Raw genomic sequence first — 12,677 nt, 5'->3', positions numbered from 1 at the left:
ATACCATCAGATTGGTATTGTATTTTTGAAGGAAAAGAGAGGAACAAAGGAAAATATGAAAAGGGGGCTTTTTGTATTCATATTATTTTGTTAATTATAAAAAAATAATCATGACAGTGCTGGAAGACAATGCCAACATGTTGAATTCTGGCAAGGTTCTCATGGTGGAATTTGAAATTTATTACTACAATATCTATGCTGTTCTTATAATTTAGAATATTTGATTGAAGTTTGGAGAAACATGGTGGAGTGAGAGACATCTCCAGATCTCTCCCCTTGAAACAACAATAAACTGAACATCTAAAACTCAACAAAAAATGCCCAAACTGCACACAAGCAAGCCTGAGAGTGGGATCTGCACATAAGAGTTACCACAGGTCAGAACCCCAGGTGTCGGGTGGTGGACTGAGAGAAATAAAGAAGCAGCCTCTTGCAGACATTGGAGTTCCCTGTAGAAGGAGGGGGAGGGGAGAAAGTGTGGCAAGATTTCTAAACAGCACTGCCTGGGAGAGTTGTGAGTTCCATGCAGCCAGAGACAGGGCCCAAATATCAGGGCAGAAAGCAATAGTTGATTTTTATCAGCCACAGTTGCAAAACCGAGGCTGAGCCCCAGACTCCAACCTCCAATCCAGAGGGCCCATGTATTCCGAGACCAAACACCACGGAGTCCTGGGGGAAACTGAGCAAACCCTACCGAAACTGTTGCTAACACTGACAGGGAATGAGACTGAGGGTAATTAGCATGATTAAACATCTAAAAAAAAGAAAAAAGTATTATTAAAGCTTTATACAAAGCAGGGATCCAAGAGGCTTAGATACCACCTACCAAAAGAAATCCACCTTCTTTGCAACGGGCTAAAGAGACACTTTTATATAATAAAACTTCTTTATGGAAAAAAACAAAATACACTTCTATTAATGGCCAGGCAGAAAAATAGTCCATTAAACACCATGAACAACCAAGATGACAAGGCATCTCAGAAAGAAAGAAAAAATCTCCAGAAAATAAGTTTATAGACATAGAAATATGCAACTTAAATGACAGAGAATTCAGGATGGTACTTCTGAAAAAAATTCAGTGAGTTCCAAAACGAGTTATATCAATTTCAGGAATTGAAAAAACAACTAGATGAACAGAGCAAGGAGATTGAAACCCTCAAAACAAAACAAAACCGGAATAGACTTTTTGGAGATAAAAAAAAAGCACAGTGCAAGAGTTGAAAAATGAAATAGCAAGCTTGGGAAATAGAGTCGACCAAATGGAGGAAAGAATCAGTGATATCAAAGACAGAAATCTAGAAATAAATCAAAAGAAAGAAGAGAGAAACCGAAGAATAAAAAATAATGAAAGAGAAATACAAGAACTAGCTGATTACATCAGGAGAAGAAACATAAGAATAATGGGCATTCTTGAAGGTGAGTAAAAGGAGCAGGGACTAAAAAGCATTTTCAGACAAATAGTTGACGAGAACTTCCCAATCTAAGAAATGAGCTGGAGCTTGGAATTCACGAAGTCAACAGAACACCAATTATTTCAACCCAAAAAGGCCTTCACCAAGACATATTATATTAAAATTATCAAAAATCAATGACAAAGACAGAATTTTCAGAGAAGCCAGGGAAAAAAAGATGGTAACTTATAAAGGAAAACCCACTGAATTATCGTCGGACTTCTCAGCACAAACCTTACAAGCAAGAAAAGTGTGGAATCAAATATTTAAACTATTAAGAAAAAGGAACTACCAGCCAAGAATAATGTATTCAGCTAAGCTCTCATTTAGATGTGAAGAATAAATAAAGAACTTTCCAGACATACAAAAATTGAGGGAATTCTCCACTACGAGGCCTGCACTACAGGAAATACTGAAAGCGGTCAGCTTACCTTAAACAAAATAACATCAAAAATACATAATTAGGAGTGAAGTGACTATCAGGCAAATAGAAGCAGAGGAGTGCAACCTTTACTAAGAACAAGGCAATATAAGCTTAAACAATAAGAAGAGAATTCCTATAGCACGATAATGAATGTTTAGCATACATAGGGACAAACTGAGACAACAATGACTGAGAAGGGAAGGATTCAAAGATCCAAATTCACAAAGGAAAATGGAAGAAAAAGGATGACTGTATCTAGCTATCCTTTACATATTCATAACACTAAACACACACAAAGATTCAGAACCGAAGTTTAAACATAAAACAAGAAGAACCAGAAGGAAAACCTGCAAGCCAACCAAAATAAAGAAAACAGAAACACAAGGACAAGGAAGCAATGGAAACACGGAGCTACCAGAAAGCAAAAGATAAAATGGCTGTAAGAAGACCTCATATTTCAATAATCATCTTAAATTTATATGGACTGAACTCACCAATAAAAAGAGTTGTAGATTGAATCAGAAAATAATACCCAACCATATGCTGCCTCCAGGAGACACATCTCAGCTCCAAAGAATAATATAGACTCAAAGTGAAAGGGTAAAAAATGATATTTCAGGCAAATGACATTCGTAGAAAAGCAGGAGTAGCAGTACTATTATCAAATGAAACTAGACTTTAAAATAAAAAAGGTAAAGAAATATACTGAGGGACACTTCATAATGATAAAGGGAATCATGCACCAAGAAGATATAACACTTATTAATATCTATGTTACCAATCAGGGACCCCGAAATATGTAAAGCAATTACTAACAGAACTAAAGGGAGAAACAGACCAAAACACTACCATAGTAGGGGACCTAAATACCCCACTGTCGGATATGGACAGATCATCCAAACAGAAAATCAATAAGGAAATAACATCCTTAAATGATACATTAGACCCACTGGACATAACTGACATTTACAGAGCCCTCCATCCCAAAACAGCTGTTTATACATTCTTCTCTAGTGCACATGGAACATTCTCAAGGATTGACCACATACTGGGACACAGAGATAGCCTCACCAAATATAAGAGGGTTGCAACCATTCCATATTCTCTGATCATAATACCTTGAAACTAGAGATCAATGGCAAAAAGAAAGCAGGAAGAACCACAAATGCATGGAGATCAAACAACATACTACTGAGAAATAACTGGAGCAGAGAAGAAAAAGAGGGAAATTAAGAGATACATATAAACGAATGATAATGATGTACAACATACCAAAACTTTTGGAACATGGCAAAAGCAGTCATACGAGAAAAGTTCATATCATCTCAGGCCTACCTCCAAAAACAAGAACAAACCCAACTAAACAACCTAACACTTCCTCTTAAAAATCTAGAAAAGAAAGAACAAATGAAGCCTAAAGTCAGCAGAATAAAAGAAATAATCAAAATTAGAGAAGAATTAAATGAAATTGAAAACAAAACAAAACAATAAAAAATAAATAAATGCACCAGAGAGCTAGTTCTTTGAGAAGGTTAATAAAGTTGAAAAACCTCTGGCTAGATTCACTAAAAAAAAAAGAGAATGGACACAAGCAAAATCAGGGATGAAAGGGGATAAATTATGACAAGCACTGCAGAAATAAAAAGGATCATACAAGAATACTATGAAAATGTAACACCAATTTAATAGCCTAGAAGAAATAGATCAGTATTTAGAAAAATACAACCTTCCTAGACTGAATCAAGAAGAACTGGAAAATCTAAATAGATCAATTAGCAGAATGGAAATTGAAACAATCATCAAAAATTTACCAAAAATAAAAGTCCAGAGCCACATGGAATCACCAGTGAATGCTACCAAACATTCAAAGATTTAATACCTATTCTCTTCAAACTCTTCCAAAAAATCCAAGAGGAGGCAATACTTCCTAACTCATTTTATGAGGACAATATTACCCTGATACCATACCTGCTAAAGATGACACATAAAAAGAAAACTACAGACCAATGTCTCTCATGAACACAGATGCAAAAATCCTAAATAAGGTACTGGTGAACCAAATATAGCAACATATTAAAATGATTATACACCACAATCAAGTGGGCTTCATCCCCGGGGCACAGGGATGGTTCAACATATGCAAATCGATTAACATTATACACCACATGAACTAATTAAAAAATAAGAATTGTATGATCATATCAATAGATGCAGAAAAAGCCTTTGACAAGATACAGCATCTATTTATGATCAAAACACTTAATATCATTAAAGAAGGAAAGTACCTTAATATAATAAAGGCCATGTATGACAAACCCTCAGCCAACATTTTATATAATGGTGAAAAACCAAAATTCTTCCCTCTAAGATCAGGAACAAGACAAGGCTGTTCACTATCAGCCCTGTTATTAAATATAACATTAGAGGTCCTAGCGAGTGCAATCAGAGAAGAGAAAGATATAAAAGACATCCAAATAGGAAATGAAGAAGTCAAACTGTCACTGTTTGCAGATGCCATGATTTTCTACATAGAAAATGCTAAAGACTCCACAAGAACATTAGTAGAAACAAAAGCAAATATAGTAAAGTTTCTGAATACAAAATCAATGTTCAAAAATCCATAGCGTTCCTACACGCTACTAATGAAGTGTCATAAAAAGAAGTGGAAAAAATAATTCCTTTTGCAATTGCAACAAAAAGAATATAATATCTAGGAATAAAACTAATGAAACATGTGAAAGACCTATATAATGAAAATGATCAGACTCTATTAAAAGAAATTGAAGAAGATACAAAGAAATGGAAAGATATTCTATGTTCTTGGAATAGAAGAATCAACATAGTTAAAATAACCTTATTACCTAAAGCATTATACAGACTTAATGCAATCGCCATCAAAATCCCATTGACATTTTTTTTTTAACAAAAAGAACAAAAAGTCATCAGATTTGTATGGAAGCACAAAAGACTCAAATTGCCAAAGCCATACTGAGAAAAAATGATGAGGCTGGAGGCATCACTCTGCCTGTCTTCAAATTATATTACAAAGTGACAGAAATCAAAATGGCATGGTATTGGGTGCAAAACAGACACACAGACCAGCTGGAACAGAATCAGGAGTCCAGAAGTAAACTCATATTTATACAGGTAAATAATTTTTTACAAAAATGCCCAAACTACACAGTAGGGAAAGGAAAGCTTCTTTGATAAATGGAGTTGCGAATACTAGAAAGCAACCTGCAAAAGAAGGAAACTAGACAGTTGTCTATCACCACACACCAAAATTAATTAAAAATGGAATAAAGACCTGAAAATAAGAGCTCAAACAATAAAATTCATAGATGAAAACATAGTTACTAAACTCAAGGACCTTGGATTTAAAGAGGATTTTATGAATTTAACCTCAAAGGTAAGGGAAATAAAAGCTAAAATAAATGAATGGGACTACATCAAACTAAAAAGCTGCTGCTCAGCGAAAGAAACTGTCACCAAGGTAAAGAGAGACTCATCCAAATGGGAAAATATATTTCCAAGCAATGCCTCCGATAAGGGCCAAATATCCAAAATATACAAAGAACTCATACAATTCAATAACAACAACAACAACAAAACAAACAATCAGATCAAAAAATGGGCCAAGGACCTGAACAGACACTTTTCCCTAGAGGACATACAAATAGCCAACAAATATTTGAAAAGATGTTCAACATCAATAGCTATTAGAGAAATGCAAATCAAAACCACAATGAGATACCATCTCACACCTGTTAGAATAGCTATAATCAACAGGACAAGTAATAACAAATGTTGGAGAGGATGTGGAGAAATAGGAACCCTCATATATTCTTGGTGGGACTGCAAATTTGTGCAGCCACTATGGAAAACAGTATGAAGGTTTTTCAAAATACTAAGAATTGATCTACTGTATCACGCAGTACTCCATCTACTGGGTATTTACCCCTAAGACTTGAAAACCCACATGCAAAAAGATATTTGCACACCAATGTTCATAGCAGCTTATTCACAGTAGTCAGGATATTGAAGCAACCAAAGTGTCCTATGATAGATGATTGGCTAAAGAAGCTGTGGTACATATATACATGGAATATTACTCGGCCACAAGAAGAGATGAAATATGGCCATTTGCGACAACATGGATGGACCTCGAGCTAATCATGCTAAGTGAAATAAGCCAGACAGAAAAAGTTGAAAATCACATGGTATCACTTATATGTGGGATATAAGCCTAAAAGCAACAAATGCACAGGATAAACAAACAGAACCTCGTGGACTGTAGACTAGTGGTTACCAGAGGGTAGGTGGAGGGGGGAGGGGGGAGGTCGATGGGGTAAAAGGGGTTAAATATGTGGCTACAGAAAGCAATCTAACTATGGGTGGTGAACACACATTGTAAATATATATATATATATATATATATATATATGGCATATATATATATATATATATGCCTTACTGTCAAAATGCACAACTGAAACATATTTTGTTAATCAATATAAAAATTTTTAAATATAAAAAAATTTAAAAATAAATGAATACAAATTAAACAAGTAAATTAAAAAAAATATCCAGTAGTTTTATAAAGTTGAACAAATAGAGAAGAGAAAAAGCTTGCTGTTTTTGTTTGGGTGTGCACTTCCTTCTCCAGAGTCCTTACAGTCAGGCAATGAAGGTAACACCAAGCTCTTCTGTAGGAAGATGTATGGGGGTTAAGGGGAAGCTAATACCTCTCCCCTTCATCACCACAAGGATGCAAGTAAATATCATAGAATTTTATATCAGTCATCATGTTTGAGAAGGGGAGAATTTAGCCTCAAAGGAAAAATGTTTCTGCTATTGCATATATAGAGTAGAAGACTAGCAGAACAAGAACTATGTATCATTGCAGCTGTACAAAAGAATATATCAAGATGACAAATAGGTATGAGTCACACAGGGGACTTAGTGTTGCTTGTCTTAGGCATGAACTCGCCTCACAGCTATGCAGGGATGAAACTGAAGTAAACACATACTCTCATGCCCAAAACAAAGTCTAAGGGACTTTAGATCATCTGGCTAGCATCATTGTGGGATGATACCTGACATCTTCTCTGGATATTGAATGATGGAAATAGAAGATCTGTCTCTGAGAAGGGCAGAGAGATTGAGTTTTTGGGCAAGGGGCATCATCTCTGGGAGGAGGCTCAGCTGTTGCTTCCTGACTAGGCAGGACTGTTGAGTGAGGTGGTAACAGAGAGACTATTTGCAGTCTCTGCTTCCCTAAGGATTTCAAATCCAAAGTTCCTCATTAGAGAAACATTTTTTATTGTTATTTGTATCCTAGAAAACTGTAAATCCTGAGACCAAGACTACAGAAGAGAAAAATTCAGGATGGCCAATTCCTTGATCCCTCAAAGCTAGGTATTTATCATCCAATTTTCTCCACCTGCTTCTCTCATAGGGATAACAGAAGAAGAGAGACAGCAAGGAATTGAGAACCTATTTAAAAAATATTTACTGAAAACGTTTCTAACCTGAGGAAGGAAATAGACATAGAAACCCAGGAAGTACAGAACATCTCAAACATGATGAATTCAAAGAGGCTTACACCAAGGCAGATTATAATTAGAATACTGAAGGTTAAAGACAAAAAGAGAATCATAAAAGCAGTAATAGAAAAGCTATATACAATAATTACATATATTGAGGATCCCATAAGACTGTCAGCTGATTTCTCAACAGAAACTTTGCAGGCCAGAAGGCATCAGCACAAAACATTCAAAGTATCTACAACCAAAGTTACTTTACCCAGCAAGGCTATTATTTAGAATCAAAGAAGAAATAAAGAGCATCACAGACAAGAAAATCTAAAGAAGTTCATCAGTTGAGAAGGAAAAAATCAAAAATATAAATAATAAAATGTCAATTTCTACATACATATCAATAATTACTTTAAATTCAAATGGATTAAGTGCTCCAATCAAAAGACATAGGGCAGTTGAATGCATAAGAAAACAAGATCCATACAGATGCTCCCTGCAAGAAACCCATTTCAGACTGAAAGACGTGCACAGACTATTTATTTCATGCAAATAAAAACAAACAAAAAAGTTGGGGTAGTAATACTTAGACAAAATAAACTTTAAAACAAAGACAATGAAAGACTTTTCATAATGATAAAGGGATCAATCCAATAAGAGGATATAATACTCGTGAACATTTGTGTACTCAATCCAAGAGCACTTAATATAAAAAGAGAGATCGATGGTAATAAGGTCATAGTAGGGAACTTAACACCACATTGACATCAATGGTTGTCTAGATAGAAAAACAAGGGAGAGGCAGCTTTAAATGATATTTTAGTTCATATAAATTTAACTGATATTTTAGAACATTTCATCATGAAGCAGCAGAATATACACTCTTTTCAAATGCATATGGAACATTTTCTAAGATAGACCACATATTGGGCCACAAAACAAGTCTCAACAAATTTAAGATGTTTGAAATCATATCAAACATTTCTTTAATTACAATGAAATGAAACTAGAATTCAACTACAGGAAGAAAACTGAAAAACAAACACAAGGAGGTTAAATAACACATTATTAAACAATAAGTCAATTAACAATGAGATCAAGGAAGAAATCAAGACAAATAAAAATGAAAACATAATGATACAAAATTTATGGGACATAGCTAAAGCAGTCTTAAGAGAGAAATTCATAGCAATACATACCTAGGTCAAGAAACAAGAAAAAGTTTAAATAAACAATCTAACCTTATACTTAAATGACTAGAAAAAAGAAGAGCAAACAAAGGGCAAAGGAAATAGAAGGAAGGAAATTAAGATCAGAACTGAAAAGGAGTCTAAAAAATTAATAGAAAAGGTTAATAAAACCAAGAGCTGGTTCTTTGAAAAGATAAACAAAACTGATAAACTTTTAACCAGACTCATCAAGAAAAAAAGAGAGAGGACTCAAATAAATAAAATCAGAAATTAAAGAGATGTGACAGCTGACACCACAAAAATACGAAGAATTATAAGAAAATTCTATGAACAATTATATGCCAACAAATTGGACAACCTGGAACAAACGGATAAATTTCTAGAAATATACAATCTTCCAAGATGGAATCAAGAAACAGATAAGCTATATAGAACGATAACAACTAACAAAATTGAGTCAGTAATAAAAAAACTCCGCCCAAATAAAAGTCCTGGACCAGATGTGTTCACAGGTAAATTTCAGCAAACATTCTAAGGAGAATTAACACCTATCTTTCTCAAAACTATTTCAAAGAAAATTGAAGAGGAGGGAAGGTTTCCAAGCTCATTTTATAAGGCCAACATTACCTTGATTCCAAAATCAAACAAAGACACTGCAAAAAATATTATAGGCCAATATTTCTGCTAAACAGAGGTAAACACTCTCAAAGATATATTACCAAATTTAATTTAGCAATATATTAAAACAATCATATATTATAATCAAGTTGGATTTATTTGGGAGATGCAAGGTTGATTCAATATTCACAATCAAATAATGTGATACACCACTTAAAATGAAAAATCATATCATATCAATAGATGCAGAAAAAGCATTTGACAGAGTCCAGCATTAATTTATGATTAAAAAAAATTTCAGCAAAGTGGAAATAGAACACACTTCAACATAATAAGGGCCATATATGACAAACCCACAGCTAACATCATACCCAACAGAAAAAAGCTAAAATCATTTTTTGAAGATCAGGAACATGACAAAGATGTCCACTTTCTCCACTTTTGTTCAACATAGTATTGGAAGTTCAATCTTTGGCAATCAGACAAGAGAGATAAAATGCATCCAACTTGGAAAGGAAGAAGTAGAACTGTCATTATTTGAAGATTACATGATACTATATAAAGAGAACCTGAAGAGTCCCCCAAGAAAGATTAAAAATAATAAATTAAAGTAGAAAGATATAAAATTAATATTCAGAAATCATTGGCATTTCTATACAGAGAAATTAAGGAAACAATCTAATTTACAATCGCATCAAAAACAATAAATACCTAGAAATAATTTTAACCAAGAAGGTAAAAGTCCTATATTTGGAAAATTATAAGACATTGAAGAAAGAAATTAAAGAAGATACAAATAAATGGAAGCATATATCATGCTCATGGGTAGAAATGCCCATACTACCTAAAGCAATTTATAGATTCAGTGCAATCCCTATCAGAGCACCACTGGCATCTTTCACAGAACTAGAGCTAACGATCCTAAAATTTACATGGAACCACAAAAGACCCTGAATAGCCATAGCATTCTTGAGGAAAAACAAAGTTGGAGGGAGGTATCATACTACCTGATATCAAACCATACTGCAAGGCTATAGTAATCAAAGCAGCATGGTACTGGCATAGAAACAGACACATAGATCAATAGTACAGAAAAGAGAGCTCAGAAATAAACCCACATCTATATGGTCAATTAATCTATGACAATGGAGGCAAGAAGATACAATTCTTGGGGTAAAGAAAGTCTATTCAATAAATGGTGTTGAGAAAACTAAGCAGATACATGCAAACAATTGAAACTAGACCACTTTCCTATACCATATACAAGAATAAACTCAAAATGAATTAAAAACTTAAATATAAGACCAAAAATCATAAAACTCTTGGAAGAAAACATAGTAAACTCTCCGATATTGCTCTTAGTACTGTGTATGTATGTATGTACGTATTTACACAAACACACACACACACACACACACACACACACATCCTCAGGCAAGGAAAATCAAAGGAAAAAATTGGGCTACATCAAACTAAGACGTTTTTGCAATGCAAAGGAAACCATCAGCAAAAGGAAAAGATGGCCTACTAAACTGGGGAAGATATTCACCAATGATACATCAGATAAAGGATTAATATCCAAAATGTATAAAAAACTCATACAACTCAACACCAAAACAAACAAACAAACAAACAATCCAATTAAAAAATGAGCAGAGGACCTGAATAGACATTTCTCCAAAGAGGACATACAGATGACCAATAGACAAATAAAAAGATGCACAGCATTCCTAATCATCAGAGAAATGCAAATTAAAACCACGAGATACCACCTCACAACTGTCAGAATGGCTATCAGTAGTAAATCAACTAATAACAAGTGTCGACAAGGATGTGGAAGAAAGGGAATCCTTGTGCACCGTTGGTGGGATTGCAAATCAGTATAGCTGCTATGGAAAACAGCATGTAGTTTCCTCAAAAAATTAAAAATAGAAATACCAGATGACCCAGCAATTCCACTTTTGAGTATTTATCTGTAGAAATCCAGCACACTAATTCAAAAAGATATATGTATCCTTATGTTTGCTGCAACATTATTTACAATAGCCAAGCTATGGAAGCAACCTCAGTGTCTATCAATAGATGACTATATAAAGAAGTAGTGCATCTTTGCAATAGAATATTACTCAGCCATAAAAAATAAAGAAAAGAAATCTTGCCATTTGTGACAACATGGGTGGACCAAGAGGGTATTATGTTAAGTGAAATAAGTCAGATAGAGAAAGACAAATACCACATGATTTCACTTACATGTAGAATTTAAAAAACAAAATAAACAAAACAGAAATAGACTCAACAACACAGAAAACAAATTGATGATTGCTAAATGGGAGGGGCTTTGGGAGTCTGGGTGGAAAAGGTGAAGGGATTAAGAAGTTACAAAATAATCATGTGAGTATACATGGGAATACAGCCCATAATATTGAAATAGCTATGTATGGTGCCAGGTATGTACTAGACTCACCAGAGGGATCACTTCATAAATATATGTGTCTAACCACTATGCTGTATACCTGAAACTAATATAAAATAATATCGAATGTCAACTGTAATTGAAAAAAAAAGAAGAACACCAGTCATTCGGATTCAGGGCCCATTCTAACCTATAATGATTTTATCTTTAAAACACACACACACAAGCACACACACAAATTTATTCTCTTACAGTTGTGGGAGTCAGAAATCTGATATTGGTTTCACTAGTAAAGGAGTTGTCAGGACTGGTTCCTCCTGTAGTCTTAGGAGAGAATCTCTTTCCTTGCCTTTTTTTGCAGCTACTGGCCCACCTGTATTTCTGGCATGTGGCCCTTCTTCCATTTTCAAAGCACATCTCACCAATTTCTGCTTACATCACCATTTCATATTCTCTTTTTACAGTCAAATCTTCCTCTGTTTCTTAATTTTAATTTACAATCATTTTACTGCATTTCGAAAGAAGCAAGGCCAAAGAGAACATATACCTTTTAATTAAATTTTAAGTGGTTAACCCCCCAAAAATTTAAGCTATTTTTGTTTTTATTTTTAAGCAATGCATAAAAGCTACCAAAAAAAATCCAGGAAATGCTAACTTAAAAAAAATCAGAATATTGGATTCTTCTTGAGGGAGAAGCAGGATATTATTGGGATAGAATATTGCAATACTGTTGGGTGTTGGTATTATTTTTCCCATCTTAATTAAGATAGATAAGTGTGTATATATAATCTATTGTATGGTGTAAATTTAAGGTTTGTAATGTGATGATTTGATACAAGGAAGAAATTTTCAGGTACACAATACAGTATCGTTAACTGTAATCACCATGCTACTACATGGTGATACATTAGAGCCCTATAACTTGTTCATCTTACAACTAGAAGTTTGTGTCCTTGAACCAATATCTTTCCATTTCCCCCACCTCTCAGCCCCTGGCAACTAGCATTCTACTCTCTGTTTCTTATGAGTTTGACTTTTTTAGAT

Source organism: Rousettus aegyptiacus, unplaced genomic scaffold (genome assembly GCF_014176215.1).
Source record: "Rousettus aegyptiacus isolate mRouAeg1 unplaced genomic scaffold, mRouAeg1.p scaffold_m13_p_16, whole genome shotgun sequence".
Lineage (NCBI taxonomy): Eukaryota > Metazoa > Chordata > Mammalia > Chiroptera > Pteropodidae > Rousettus > Rousettus aegyptiacus.
The sequence above is the reverse complement of the archived record's forward strand: the minus strand, read 5'-3'. Positions refer to the sequence as shown.